The sequence below is a fragment of the Hyaena hyaena genome, unplaced genomic scaffold (assembly GCF_003009895.1).
Source record: "Hyaena hyaena isolate Hyena2069 unplaced genomic scaffold, ASM300989v1 scaffold_163, whole genome shotgun sequence".
NCBI classification, from domain to species: Eukaryota; Metazoa; Chordata; class Mammalia; order Carnivora; family Hyaenidae; genus Hyaena; species Hyaena hyaena.
In genome coordinates this window covers 1294051-1307644 of record NW_024080794.1, presented here as the reverse complement: position 1 = coordinate 1307644, position 13594 = coordinate 1294051, and the positions used below count along the sequence as shown (strand labels likewise).

General features: G+C 41.7%; 1 protein-coding gene across 3 annotated transcripts in view; it reads right to left on the bottom strand.

Annotated features, from left to right (window-relative positions):
* STARD13 (StAR related lipid transfer domain containing 13) overlaps positions 1–13594 on the bottom strand; it is a 178926-nt gene that overhangs the window by 89279 nt on the left and 76053 nt on the right. Inside the window, exon 1 of one of the 3 annotated variants that reach the window (XM_039239847.1) lies at positions 6794–6838. The exons of the other annotated variants lie outside the window; for them this stretch is intronic. The gene's annotated coding sequence lies outside the window, so the exon portion shown is untranslated. Of the gene's footprint in view, positions 1–6793; positions 6839–13594 lie in introns of those variants that run through there. 3 annotated transcript variants of the gene reach the window in all.

Genomic DNA, 13594 nt, shown 5'->3' with positions numbered 1-13594 from the left:
ATATCCATTCTCTACTTTGCCCTCTACTGAAATCCATGGATATTTCCAGGCTCTGCTCAAATGTTATATCATCCAGGAAGCTGCCTCATTCTCCGAATTACCATATTCCATAGAGCATTGCCTCATGCCTCTAACTAGTATAGAAGTTGCTCTCCTTTGAATTGTGTCTGTACCTGCCCCCGAGATGGGACCACAACATCCCTTGAATATCATATCCCCTGAATGAGAATCCCTGCTCCTTTTCACAGTTCCTGGGACACAGTAAATGACTGATAAAAGTTTTTGGAAATGAAATATATGATATCACTATAGCTGTGGATTTTGTGACGAGGGAATTGTCCTAAGATAAGCATTTAGATCCTTTGTAGAAGGAATACACCAATACCAAATAAGTGAATGCCAGTGAGACTGAAAAGAAAAATAAAATTGTAGCTTAAACCAACATGAAATTGGAGCCTTCAGGCATAAACTCTAAAGATACAGATATCTTATTTCTCTCTGCTGTAATGCCTGGCACAGAGAAGTCACTTAATTTGGAGTTTGATCCTCAGCTAAAAATAAACCGCTTCTATTTAAACCGAGCGCTTGCTATTGTTGTTTAACCATTTTGTGGTTTTATTCAAGTACTTGCAAGGCCTAAACACCAGTCAGGATGCCTCCGTGTTATATAAGGGTTAAGAAACTGTGTCTCATCTGCTTGCTGGTTTCTCCTCGGCAGGCCTGTCCCTGTAATGTACACAGCTAGTCGCTGGCCAGGCCCAGTACACATGGTCCAGTATGCAGGATAATAAGCACATATGGAAAGAACAGTAGTTCTTAGGAGATTGTACGAAATCATTGTTTTCTTGTGGAAAGTAGAGAACCAATAATTCCAAGAGACTTTTAGAGGACAATCTTTGCTGAGACAGTAGAGAATGAGTTTAAATTCTAGAGCAACAAATTCAGATAGGGTCCTTCTGCCCTTTGCTGACTGCAGGACACATAGGTCTCCTGCAAGTGCCCTTTGCAGAGGCCGAAGGGTGATGGTGTGCCCCTCTCGAGCCCTGTCCCCTCTGGCATGCCGATGACCCTTCCGCTCTTGCTTGGTATCCTGTAAGGGCTACCTGGGCTGGCGGATTTTGAGTTCTCCTTCGGCTAGCAGCTTGCTCTCTCATCTACTTCTAGCTCAGATCATCAGCTCGGCTCAGCTCAACAGAACTGGCCAGTCTCACCCTCGTGCTGTCTGTTTCTGTGGGGGGAAGCCATCAGCAAGGTGTAAGCTACTGCAGCAGCCCTGTGGTCACATGTCTCCTCAGGCTTCTACAGCCTCTTGAGAACAAGACCACTTCAAGATGCTTTCCTGATTATGAAGACTTAGGTTTTCTGTGGGATAAACCCCTCAGGACTCTACTTTCTCCTGCTCCCTTTACCCGCAGCCCAATGCACTGACACTGCATGTTGGCTTGGCTGCAGCCCATTTGGGGACACATTGAGCTGTCCATTCATTACTGGGTTTGCATTCATTTTTGAGCTTGGTGTTCCTTCACCATAAAAACAGTGAGCTTTTTTGAGGCAAGGGACTTCTATCACTTACTCTGCAGCATCCCAAAGAGGACCATTCAGAATGGTCATTCAAAAAGGCACCCGTTCCTCTACCCTTCTAAGACAAGGTGGGCAGGCCTTCTGAGGAAGTGTTCTTACTCACTAGCACTCTTTTGCCCCAGGCTCTTGACTGAGAGCTTCAGGGAATGGCACTTATAGAGGGATGCATTTTGTATCTTATTCCCAGAACTAAAAAAAAAGAAAGAAAACTTCCCCTCCTGAACAAAGAAATAGGTGATGGATGGTATCTCTTGGGAGTGAGGCTCCATTTATCAATGCGGTTGTAAGACAGAGTGGAGCTTCTAACTCAGCTCAGTGTTCAATAACCACACGACCCTGAGTTGATAGATTATTTACAGTATTCCTGCGGTTTCTCCTGATATAACTTGCAGAAACTATTATGATAAAATGGCTTTACCTCCTCCAGTTATTCCATGTAAAAAGAGATTAAATAAGGGATTGTAAAAAGCCTCCACAATTTACATAGTTTTCTTCAAAGTCATTTAACAAGTAGACTCAAGTTTCCCCCTTTTAACTGTTTTTAACCTCAATTCAAGAGAAAAGCTAAACCAGTTAGATTTCCATCTCTCTGTGATAGTCTATTTTTTTTTTAAAAATTTTTAATTTATTTCTGAGAGAGAGATAGAGACAGCGTGAGCAGGGGAGGGTCAGAGAGAGAGGGAGACAAAGAATCTGAAGACAGTCTCCAGGCTCTGAGCTAGCTGTCAGCACAGAGCCAGACATGGGGCTCGAACCCATGAACCATGAGATTGACACCTGAGCCGAAGTTGGACGCTTAACCGACTGAGCCACCCAGGCGCCCCAATAATCTATTTTTTTAATGGAAATGGAGAAAACAGGCCTCTTGGGTCCCTCCTGATGCTAAATTATTGTTCCCTCAGAGTTTTCTAATTTTGGCCTCAAAGGTTATCTTATGTTTAACATTTCCTAAATTTCAAAAAGAGAGAGCAGGGGCATCTGGGTGGCTCAGTCGGGTGAGCGTCTAACTCTTGATTTTGGTTCAGGTCATGGGTTGTGGGATGGAGCCCTGCATCCACTGAGCCTCTGCTCAGCATGGGGCCTGCTTAAGATTCTCTCTTTTTCCCTCTGCTCCCTCCCCTGCTCGAGCTCTCTCTCTAAAAAAAAAAATAAAATAAAATAGAAAAGGGAGAGTAGAAATTGAGAAGCTTGGTATGACATTGCTAAACTTGATTGCTCTAAATATGTCCTTGGTTCTATGTAAAGTATCTAAAAAGGCAGCCCTTAGGTCACTAAAATTAGTGTGTATAATTGATCACGAAACCTTGGATTATTAAGAATTTTATTCAGATTATTAAAATAATGCTGGTTACTTATTTGCCAATTTTCATAATATTTATGAATAATATCGTGTTAAACATCTTGTTCAGAAAGCTTTGTCTACATTCTTGTGTTTTATTTTGTTTTGTTTCATTTCGTTTACCACTTCTTTAGGATAATTTCCTAGAAGGAGGATTAATGGATCAGAAGGTCTTGATAAATACTGCCAAATGTTTTACCGAAAGATTCTTCGATTTTCTTTTTAAAACATATCTAGCCTATAGATATATCAAGGATCTTTCTGAACAGAAAGAGTTGACTGATAGTTTTAATTTTTAGTTAGCTAAGTGTAATTAGTAGGACTCACATTATCACTATGTAGGTTAACTATTTACATATTGTGCCTTCTGTCATTGCAGTCTCAGATTCCTACTCTAAATGGGTCTATATGCTATTACATATACTATAATGGTCAGATTATTCCAGATAAACAAATAGGTACCTGGATTCTGCCCCCAAAGGATATGTGATTATAGTGTATCACAAACAAGATAAAATTTTCAGAAGGGTATGAAAACATTGACTTGTTCATTCACTCATTCAACAAACATGATTTGAACACCAGCCACTTATGAGACACTAGGGTAAGCATTAGGGAATCAAAGCAACATGGCACCTTCCCTGTCTTTGAGAAGCCTGCAAAGGGAGAAAGAGATGTAAATAAAACACCTAGTAGAACAAGATCAGAATTTCATTACAAGTTTATCCTAAGGGAACCGTGAATGAAAAAGAACCTGACTCTATGGAGGAAAAATGCTGCGTAAGTCTTCGAAGATGAGTAATGTTTTAGATAGCTTTGGAGGATGAAGAAAATGATGAAAAGTATGGAGAAAACATTTAGTAGAGCCCAGGGACAGAAATGAGCAGAGTGTGGAGATGTGGAAGCACATGGAATAAGTAGGGTCAGCTTGAGGGGGGTGGGGGACATGACTGGCAAGCTGGGTAGTTCTTTCCATAACAAGCTCTAGGGGTTCAAAAGAGGGAAAAAAACACACTCTTGAGGAGATCAGAAAAGGGTCAAGAGAAGCCTTTGAATGACAGGCAGGATTTTTAAGAAAGGGAAAATAGGAATATTCCAGGAAGCAATTAATGACTTTAAAGTTTTCAAAGTCTTATCGTGTATATTATTGTGTCATTTAACCTTAACAAGAATTCAGTGGGATAAGGTATACATTCTCACCCATGTCCCTCAGAGGAACTATGGGGTCAGCCAGATTAAGTGACTGGCCCAAGGTCACACAGCTGAGGGGGCAGCTCACAAGGCAGCCTTGCTTCACATTCAGTAAATGGTGCCCATGGGGATGGTTTTCTTTGGAACATGGTGGTAACTGGCACCTGATATTGACAAGTCCGACTTCTGACTTCCTACATCCCTCACACTATACTAAGTTGTTATCATGTTTATCACTTAAAATGAAAATACACTAGTGGCTCCTATCTTTTACGTTTAATATTTTATACACTGCTGCTTTTATTGGAATATGTGGGGAAGATTCTCTCTTTCATATATATACATATATATGTGTATGTATCTCATATGAAGCTAAGCATACATATATAAGCATGGATTTATTTAAATATGATATATATGTCTATATGAAATATAAGAAAATATTAGGTACCCAAATCTGCACTATCATTCATTTTCCTTATATTGGGGACATTATATATATTTAATTATACTAAATCAAAGTAGTATTGGACCAATTTTAACCCAACTGCTAAAACTTCAGCCTGTTGGAGGAAATGACCAGTATTCCATAATGTCGGAACTGTGGTGAGAAAATCAAAGAATAATTCCACACAGATAGAGGAAAAAAAGGCCAGTGCAAGTACCTTCAGGAGCAGACTTTTGCAAACAAAAATACTGTTTTATGAGATTACAGAATTTTGTTCTTATTGACGTACAGTTTTTTAGCTTTTTCAATGTAGTGCAGTTCTGTCTAAGAAAATGAAGGCAACTTCATAAATGACATAAATACAAGACACACTATAAATACCTACTGACCTTTGAAATGTCTCTAGGAGACATTTTAAGCAGCAAAACAGATTTATTAAAAGGTTAGTTATCATCCTCAAGGTCACCAAGTTAGGTAGCATCAGGGGTGGTGGTGGCTGAAATCCAAGGCTTTTGACTGTTATATTGGTCCCTGCCATAAATTAAAAATGTCTTCACGAGATCTCACATGAGTACTGTGGGAAATTGGCAAATATTCTTTTGCACATTCAACAAACAGGTCTGGATGCTACCCTGTCACATGTCAGCATATGTTAGCATATGTGAGTTTAGCTGACACAGAATATACTGGCTGGCATATCTGACACCCTCACATGCAGATACGACTTTAAACATCAAAAAGAGCATGTGCCAGAATTTCGCAGAGTATCCTGTGCACATCCTGAATGCTACACTGAGTCCGTGTCAAGAACTCTGCCTCTGAATACTTTTTTCCTCCCATTCTTCAAATCTAGACTATAGGAAACAGGTTAAGCTCGGAAAAGACAGTAAGACAAAACACTCAACCTTCAGTTTATGACTTCCTCAATAAGAAAAGACATAAATGTGGCATTTATTACAAAGTGTGTGGAAAGGGCCCCCTAGAAACCATATGCTTGTCAATAGCGGCACAATCTCATTCAAAGGTGCCAGGAACACTAATGAGACGAGGATGTCAGGAAAAGCAGAAATAGATCAATACTTCTCCCTCACTTGCAGTTGTCCCCACCATCAGTCACTGCGCTCGCTCTATGTAAATGAAATCAATCAGCGGGGACTTCTGTAACATGCATACAACAGTTGTCTTCTAGGCTCTACCAGAAGATAAATGATTCCAGACATTGGACTGCAGCCATTTTCCCACACATGCTACAAAGTTCTGACATCCATATTGGGCCATAACATTGAGTGGTTTCTGCTTTTGCGAGTTTACAGCCAGTGCTTCTACTTCTGGTTTGGACTAGACAGCCTGCTAAGGCTGACGCATAAAAGTCCCCTACTGCCTGTGTAAAACGGAGGAGAATTGCCTTTTTCCAAGAGAGGGGCTCCAAAAACTTTTTGCTGTCGTTCATATCAGCTTATCATTCTAAATCCTTGTTTAAGATCCCTTTGGATGTAGACAAATCCTAGGCTACTTAAACATGAGACATATGACATCAAATGCAAACCTCTTGGATGTAACACATAACAACAGACAACGGAAGCCCAACCCCATTTTAAAGCTAGTATGTTTAAAAACCTATTAAGCCTGAGAAACAGGGTTGTTTGATATGGCAGCTTATGTTATGGAAAAGGGTAGAAGGCTCTTAAGAAAGACAAACTAAAAGATCCAGAAGCAGCTTCCTTTAAAAATGATGTCAACACAGTAAGATGATTTGGAAGGTGCTCGGAAGTCTAGATCATATTCATGGCTATTTACTTAGCCGACTCCACGGAATCAAACATCCAATAGATAGCATTTTCTGCCAGCCTCTTAAATCTGAGACCTGGGCACTTTTCTCACTAAATTGCCTTAGGCGAAAGATGCAAATAATTTTGCTCCTATTTCAAAAAAATAAGAAAAACAAAGTCCTCTGTCAATATCTATAGCATAACTGAGATAAAAACAATTCTTGGAGGTTAAATAGAAGTAACCCAAATCTTATCATAACTTTCAAATGTTTTTCAAATGAATAATCAAAGGGAGAGGCAGTGCTTTAAATTTTAAATCCAGTTCTTGTTAAAAGAATGTCCTTCTCAACATCAAATACACCACAAAGAAAACTTTATATATCCGTAACAAAACTCACAGTGCAAGTAGGCAGCCACAGTTGTCTTCCCCACCACCGCCTCCTTTCCTATGGAATACAAACTTACTTTGTTTAAAAATGTCCTTAGGCTGTGCTGCACCTTTGAAACAAAACCCCTGTCTTCTTCATTTCATTTTCTGTTTTCTTGAAAACCGCTCCTCCGAAACTGACAGATGGTGCATCTGTCACTGAGCGTTTCCTCTTCGTTATCTCTGCCAGCTAATATTTCCTCTGTGCTTAGCTGTTGTCTGTGAGCCTGTTCCACATCATTCTAGCCTGATCAATGGTGTGCCTGGGTTGAGGTTGGCTTTGGCCCCGCCTCCAGCTCTAAGAGGAAAAACGAAAACTCACAGCTGGATTTCCTATAAATCCTCTCTTTTCAATCTGGCTCTGCAGCTATGGCATATCCTAGACGGAAAGAGCTGCCAGTCTGTCACAAACCAAGGGGGCGATCCTCTCCTAGGTGCCCCCCCCTACCAATGCCAAGCCTGTATATTATATAACAAATCCCATTTTAAAAACTTCACAGGCCAAGAGGAAGTGTTGTTAAAGCAGGTTTATGTTTTTCCTTGCCTCAGGAGACTCAAAAGAAGATGCCCATGACTGAACCCCCTCCCCTGACACACTCACCAAAGCCCACCCCTCCCCCCATATCCATCCATGATGGAATAACACTTAACATATTAAAACCGTGAAAACTGAGTCCAAGGAGAAAATGCCCAAATAGTACATTACAGATAATTTCTATCCTAAAACATAGGTCATCATTCATATTCAGATGATATTACATCCTTAAAAAAATTTTTTTAATGCTTATTTATATTTGAGAGAGAGAGAGAGAAAGAGAGAGAGAGCGTGCGCGCCAATGAGGGAAGGCAGAGAGAGGGAGACATGGAATCCGAAGCAAGCTCCAGGCTCTGAGCTGTCAGCACAGAGCCCAATGCAGGCCTCAAACTCCCAAGCCGTGAGATCATGACCTGAGCTGAAGTCAGACACTTAACTGACTGAGCCACCCAGGGGCCCCCAGGTGACATTATATTTTAGGCAACAGGATTTGCTGGTATTTATACCACTGATGAACTGAATGAATCAAGAGAATACACGAGATGCATTTCTGGGTCTAACTGAGAAAAGGTTGCTCTACCGAGTAGAACAGCTGAATGTGTAAACTAGTCTGCTCTGTAAATCAGTAGGACAGAGGGTACATTTTTCGAGTGATGTATTCTGCAGTCAAGAGTAATCAAACCTTATTGGGTAGAGGAGCTGCACATTTTTAGAGCAAACAGGTTACATGTTATGAAAATGAGGATCTGAAGACTGTACTGGGATCCAGAATCAGAAGGCCTGGGGTCAGGTCTCAGTTTTGTTCCTTGGACAGAGTCCTTGAACAGGAAAGGCACAGGGCAAGCCCTGGAGACTTCACAGGTGATTGCAAGATTAAATTAAGACAATAAAGTACTTTGTTGTTATTATTCAACGTTTGTATTGTTCTTTTCGACAACAGAGAGAATATGAAATGAGTATAAATATTTAATCTGGCAAAGGATGGTACCAAAATAAATACCAGCCTGTGATAAAGAGCCCTAGAGATAAAAGGATTCCGGGAATAATGCACAGGGTATAAAGTGCGTGCTGAGGACAATAGCAGCTCAGACTTGGAATATTTGAACTCTTCGATAAGAGAGAATATGCAGGAAGCACAGGTCAGAGTGGGGTTGAGTAGTAAAAGTTTGAAGCCTTAGTTCTCTTTCCACATCCTCACAAAAGATCCTGGAACTGTCATCTTCTTTTAGTCCGTAAGCCCCTTAAAGGCAGGGACACGCACAATTGGCATTTGTTGAATATGTGAATGAGAACTTGAACTAGGTGAGAGGTACTCCCTCTAAGGGAGGGAGTAGAGATGATTATGAGAAGCCTGAGCTTGAAAGTGGATAATCAGTACTTCAAGGTGGAGACTACCTATGTGTCCTTCCAACGTCCTCAAATGTAAGATTGGGGTCAGTAGGGAAAGAGGCTTTTGGGGTCACTGAAAGGAGAGGAGATTTTGTTCAGAGATCCTTGACCTAATCCAGCTTTCTACACTTCCCCCACCCCTACCCTCAGACTCCTCTGCCTCCCACTTCCTCCCCAGAGAACGTCATCCTGCTGACAATGAGTGTGAGTCAAGAACCAGGATGTTTGTAAACATCTCCTTAATGCAAGTGCCTGGACTGTTAGGATAAATTCCTCCTAAGTGGGGATGTGGTCCTTGCTGGCTGTGGCTGGCAAGAAGTTGGCTTTCCAAGTCCAGCGGGACCCTACTCCATGCGGGCTAGTAAGGGTGACAGTGGACCCCAAGACCAGGAAAGGCAGAAGAATGGGCTCCTGTTCCCAGCCTGCCTATCACCTCTCTGCTAGTGTGTTTCTGTGTTTTTGACTAAATACACTGGAAAGGTAATCTACTTTCATAGTAATGGCTTCACGTGTATAATCTCTGAATTATAGCGGAAGGGCTAGGCCCATTTGGGGTAAGTGAATTTACCAATTGTGAAGGTCTAATCTAATAAATATATTTTTAATGCTATACTTATACAAGGCATTCTACTAAACACACCACAGGGTACATGCTTGCAGCTCTCCAGCTACCACTGGCTTCCAGCAGCACAAATGACTACAATCGAAAACAGGATCTGAGACCAGCAGGAGATGGAGCGCAGCTGGGCTTTGAGGCGGGGGAGGATCACATCTACGTTGGGGGGTGGGGGTGGGAGAATCCAGAAAACATGATTAGGGTTGTAGCATTAAAGTTTGGGAAGGATTTGTACAGGCAGAACCAAGGGTGGGGGGGACACTTGAAAGAGAAGGACACTCTTAGAGTAAAAAAATGAGCTCTAGGGCAAGGCAAGCTCAAGAAATAGCGAGGTACCTGGTTCTGCTGAAGCATAGGGAGCCTGGGGAATCACAGGGGATGAGACTCCAAAGACAGGCAGAAGTCACACTGTGGTGTGGTCTGGAATGCTGGGAGGGATGTGGGGGGTGAATCCTGAGTTCGATCAGCAGTCATAAACCCTGGGAGATTTGGGAACACAGGTGTAATATCATCTGAGCAGTGAGGTCTAGATTTAGGATGGATTACAAAGGAGACTGACCCACTACTGCAATAATGTAAGCAAGAGGTCATGAAGGCTCAAACTTGGAAGATGAAGGTAAAACAAGGAAGGGTGCTGGCAGCAACTGCATAGATATGACAGTCAAGGGAGATGAGTCAAAGAAAATCCTACCCTGAAGAATCTTTCCGGGAGATATTTGCAGACATATGTACAAGCAAGTACAAGTTTTTATTTCAGCGTTACTTATAATTGCAAAGGATTGCAAACTGCACAATGTCCACCAATAAGAAACTTATAAATTATGGTATAGTCATATAATGAAATACTATATAGCCATTTAAAATATATATGCAGCTACCAGAAAGCTGTTATAGAGTATTGGTGATAGGCACCAAAATGCCAGTGCTTAACCATATGGCCAAGGAAGGAAAATATTGGGGAGTGGAATATGCACTGAGTGGGGGGGGGGGTGCACAGGATGTGGATTCTACTCCCACATTGGTGCATGTCTTCCCCAGACTCAGGACAACCTAGATTTGTGCAGTGTATAACCTACTCAAATGTATGTAGCAACTTTGCCCACGACCACCAACTCACAGGTTCCAAAAACTTGCCTACTTGAGCCCTGCCCATTTTCACGGTCAAAAGCCAAATACTCATGGTCAAAAGCCAAAATCCCGAATACCATGTGTCTGGGCAAATCAGTACTTGAAAAAGGAACACCATGCATGTTTGGGACAAAAATTCTTTTCAGGATTATACCAGATGACAAAGCAAATGGTCTGACATCTGAAGCTTCCCATTTTTATGAAACTCTGAGCACAAGAAGTCAGTTAAATGTCAAAGCCACATCTACACCCAGGTGTAAGTGCAGTACAAACTCACAAACCAAGCACAGCAGTAACAATTAGGCCTCATTTGTTGAAATGCAAAGCAGAACTACAATGAAATACCATCTCACACCTGTCAGAATGGCTACAATAAAATTAAAAAAACAACAACCAAGAAACAACAGGTGTTGGTGAGGATGTGGGGTAAAAGGAATCCTTTTGCACTATTAGTGGGAAGGCAAGTTGGTGCAGCCACTGTAGAAAATAGTATGAAGTTTCCTCAAAAAATTAGAAGTAGAACTACCCTACGATCCAGGAATCACACTACTGGGTATTTAACCCAAAAATACAGAAACACTAATTCAAAGGGCTATATGCACCCATAAGTTTATTGCAGCATTATTTACAATAGCCAAACAATGGAAGTAGCTCAAGTGTCCATCGATACATGAATGGATAAAGATGTGGTATATTATATACCACGGAATATTATTCAAGCCATAAAAAGAATGAAATCTTGCCATTTACAACAAATGGATGGAGCTAGAGAGTATAATATTAAGTGAAATACATCAGTCAGAGAAAGACAAAAACATATGATCTCATATGTGGAATTTAAGAAACAAAACAAGCAAGCAAAGGGAAAAAAAAGAGAGAGAATAACAAACCAAGAAACAGACTCTTAACTATAGAGAATAAATAGATGGTTGCCAGAGGGGAGGTGAGGGGATGGAGGAAATAGGGGATGGGGATTAGAGTGCGCTTGTGATGATGGGGAAAAAAATAAGATGGTATAGAAAAACAAAACAAAACAAAACAGGAACCAGATGAGGAAATGGTAATGACTTAGCAGAGAGGAGAGCAAACCTAAGTGCTTACAGGGAGGGCTAATGAAGAGGAGAAAAGTTTAATAAAAGATTCAAGTCAAAGCTGAGCCTCTATCCAGTGGAACTAGCTTGGTCTATTAAGGAGCAGCTAGATCTGAGAGTCCGTGGTTCCATCCTCTCCTCAACACATGGAAAAGGTGCAAGATACATTGTTTATGGAAATGTCACAGTATAGGCCCTAAACTCTGAGACCCCTTACAGAGTACGGCAAAGGTGAAGTAACAGATTAAGTGATATTCCACAAATTGTACGGTTCAGGCGCCCACCCCCCAATTCCCTTTCTTCTAATCAGCTCTGAGACAGCAGAAACCAGGCTTCTATCCCTGTAAGTTTATATATGGAAGCTCATTCTTTGCAGAGATAAGGAAGAAGAAGAAGGAAAGAAGGAGGAGGAGGAGGAGGAGGAGGAGGAGGAGGAGGAGAAGGAGGAGGAGGAGGAGAAGGAGGAGAAGGAGGAGGAGGAGGAGAAGATTCCAGCCTCACAGAAAGGGTGTGAAAATTCAGCAGCAAGCCCTGGGGTCTACAGCAGACACCTGTGGTTTGAAAGGGCACCGGCAAGAAGGGTCCAAGAGCCTCCTTGGGGATTTTTTCTTTTTTGCAGATAGCCAGGCCTGACGATTCGGTGTTTCTCATCATCGGCTCTGTAGAGAGGAGCACGTACTGAGGAACCAGGGACTTCACAGAGGAACACTGCACATCAAGGCAAGCGCTGTTCAGATGTAATAACAGGTAGACAACATGCCTTGTGCACAGAGTCTGTGCAAGAGCAAAGTAAGAGTAGTATTTTGTGGCTGGTGAGAAGAGTAGCTTCTTGGATAAGAGTAGGCTTGTTCTTTAATGCAGTGATAAACTTCCTTTTACGTTCCAAATGCCTGGGTTCTAATCAGAACTGCGCCAGCTACGAGCTGAGTGAGTTTGGGCCAGTTGCTTGAGATCCCTCATTGTTAAATGGAAAACAATGATATTCCTCTCGGGGTGGTTGTGAACATTAACTGGGTTAATAACATGTAAATTGCTGGGAATGGAGCTTGGCATAAAGATTAATACTTAGCATTCCATAGTTAGAATTTTAAAACATAGGTGATTACGACTACACTTACAGGGCTGAATATGATTAATCATGATTCAAGAAATAGAACTCTCTGCAAGAATAGCTAATTGCAGTACTCGCCTGTAATTTACTCTAAAGTACTTGAGTATATATGGTTACATGCAAAGTTACGTGTGTGTTACTTGGGGTAGCTATAGCCCAGGTGCTGCTAGCATCTAACCAAGCATTCAAAGTCTGAGATAGTCTAGCTGGGTTCTAGTCTAGCTGCTTTCTAATGAGGGCGGCTGCACGGCAGGACCCGCCCATATGAGCCCCTCTGGCACCACCCCTCCACCAGCAATCTCCAGTTAGCATTCTGAGCATCAAAAAGAGGTTTCAACTGGTGAAAATTGTTACTGTTGACTAGTGTGCTTGGTGGAATTAAGGTATTCAAGAAATATGGACTGGCTCAAAGTATTTCAGTGTAAAATCTAGTAAGGCCTTTACCTGTATCGCTGGTGATAATGCCCCAGTCTAAATCCCAAGATAGTCCTAGATGTGTTATCAACATGAATTGGTTGGAAGGTTCTGGGGAGAGTAGATCATCTTCTTTTGCTTTAAAATTACTTATTTAGGGGCGCCCGGGTGGCTCAGTCAGTTAAGCGTCCAACTTCGGCTCAGGTCATATTCTCATGCTTCATGAGTTCAAGCCCTGCATTGGGTTCTGTGCTGACAGCTCAGAGCCTGGAGCCTGCTTCAGATTCTGTGTCTCTGTCTCTCTCTGCCCCTCCCCTGCTCATGCTCTGTCTCTCAAAGTTAAATAAACATTTAAAAAATTAAAACTACTTATTTAGCTACCATTATCTACCAAAAAGAACCTAAGAGTTATGCATGACCAATGTATGTAATCATTGTAAGTTCACTCAGCCATGATTTCTGGAGAGTTCTGCTGGTCTGATGCTGACTACAAAGGTACAGAATCTATGTTTGGAATCTGGGTGCTTGCCTCAAGCCTCTCTTGACTCTTTCTGT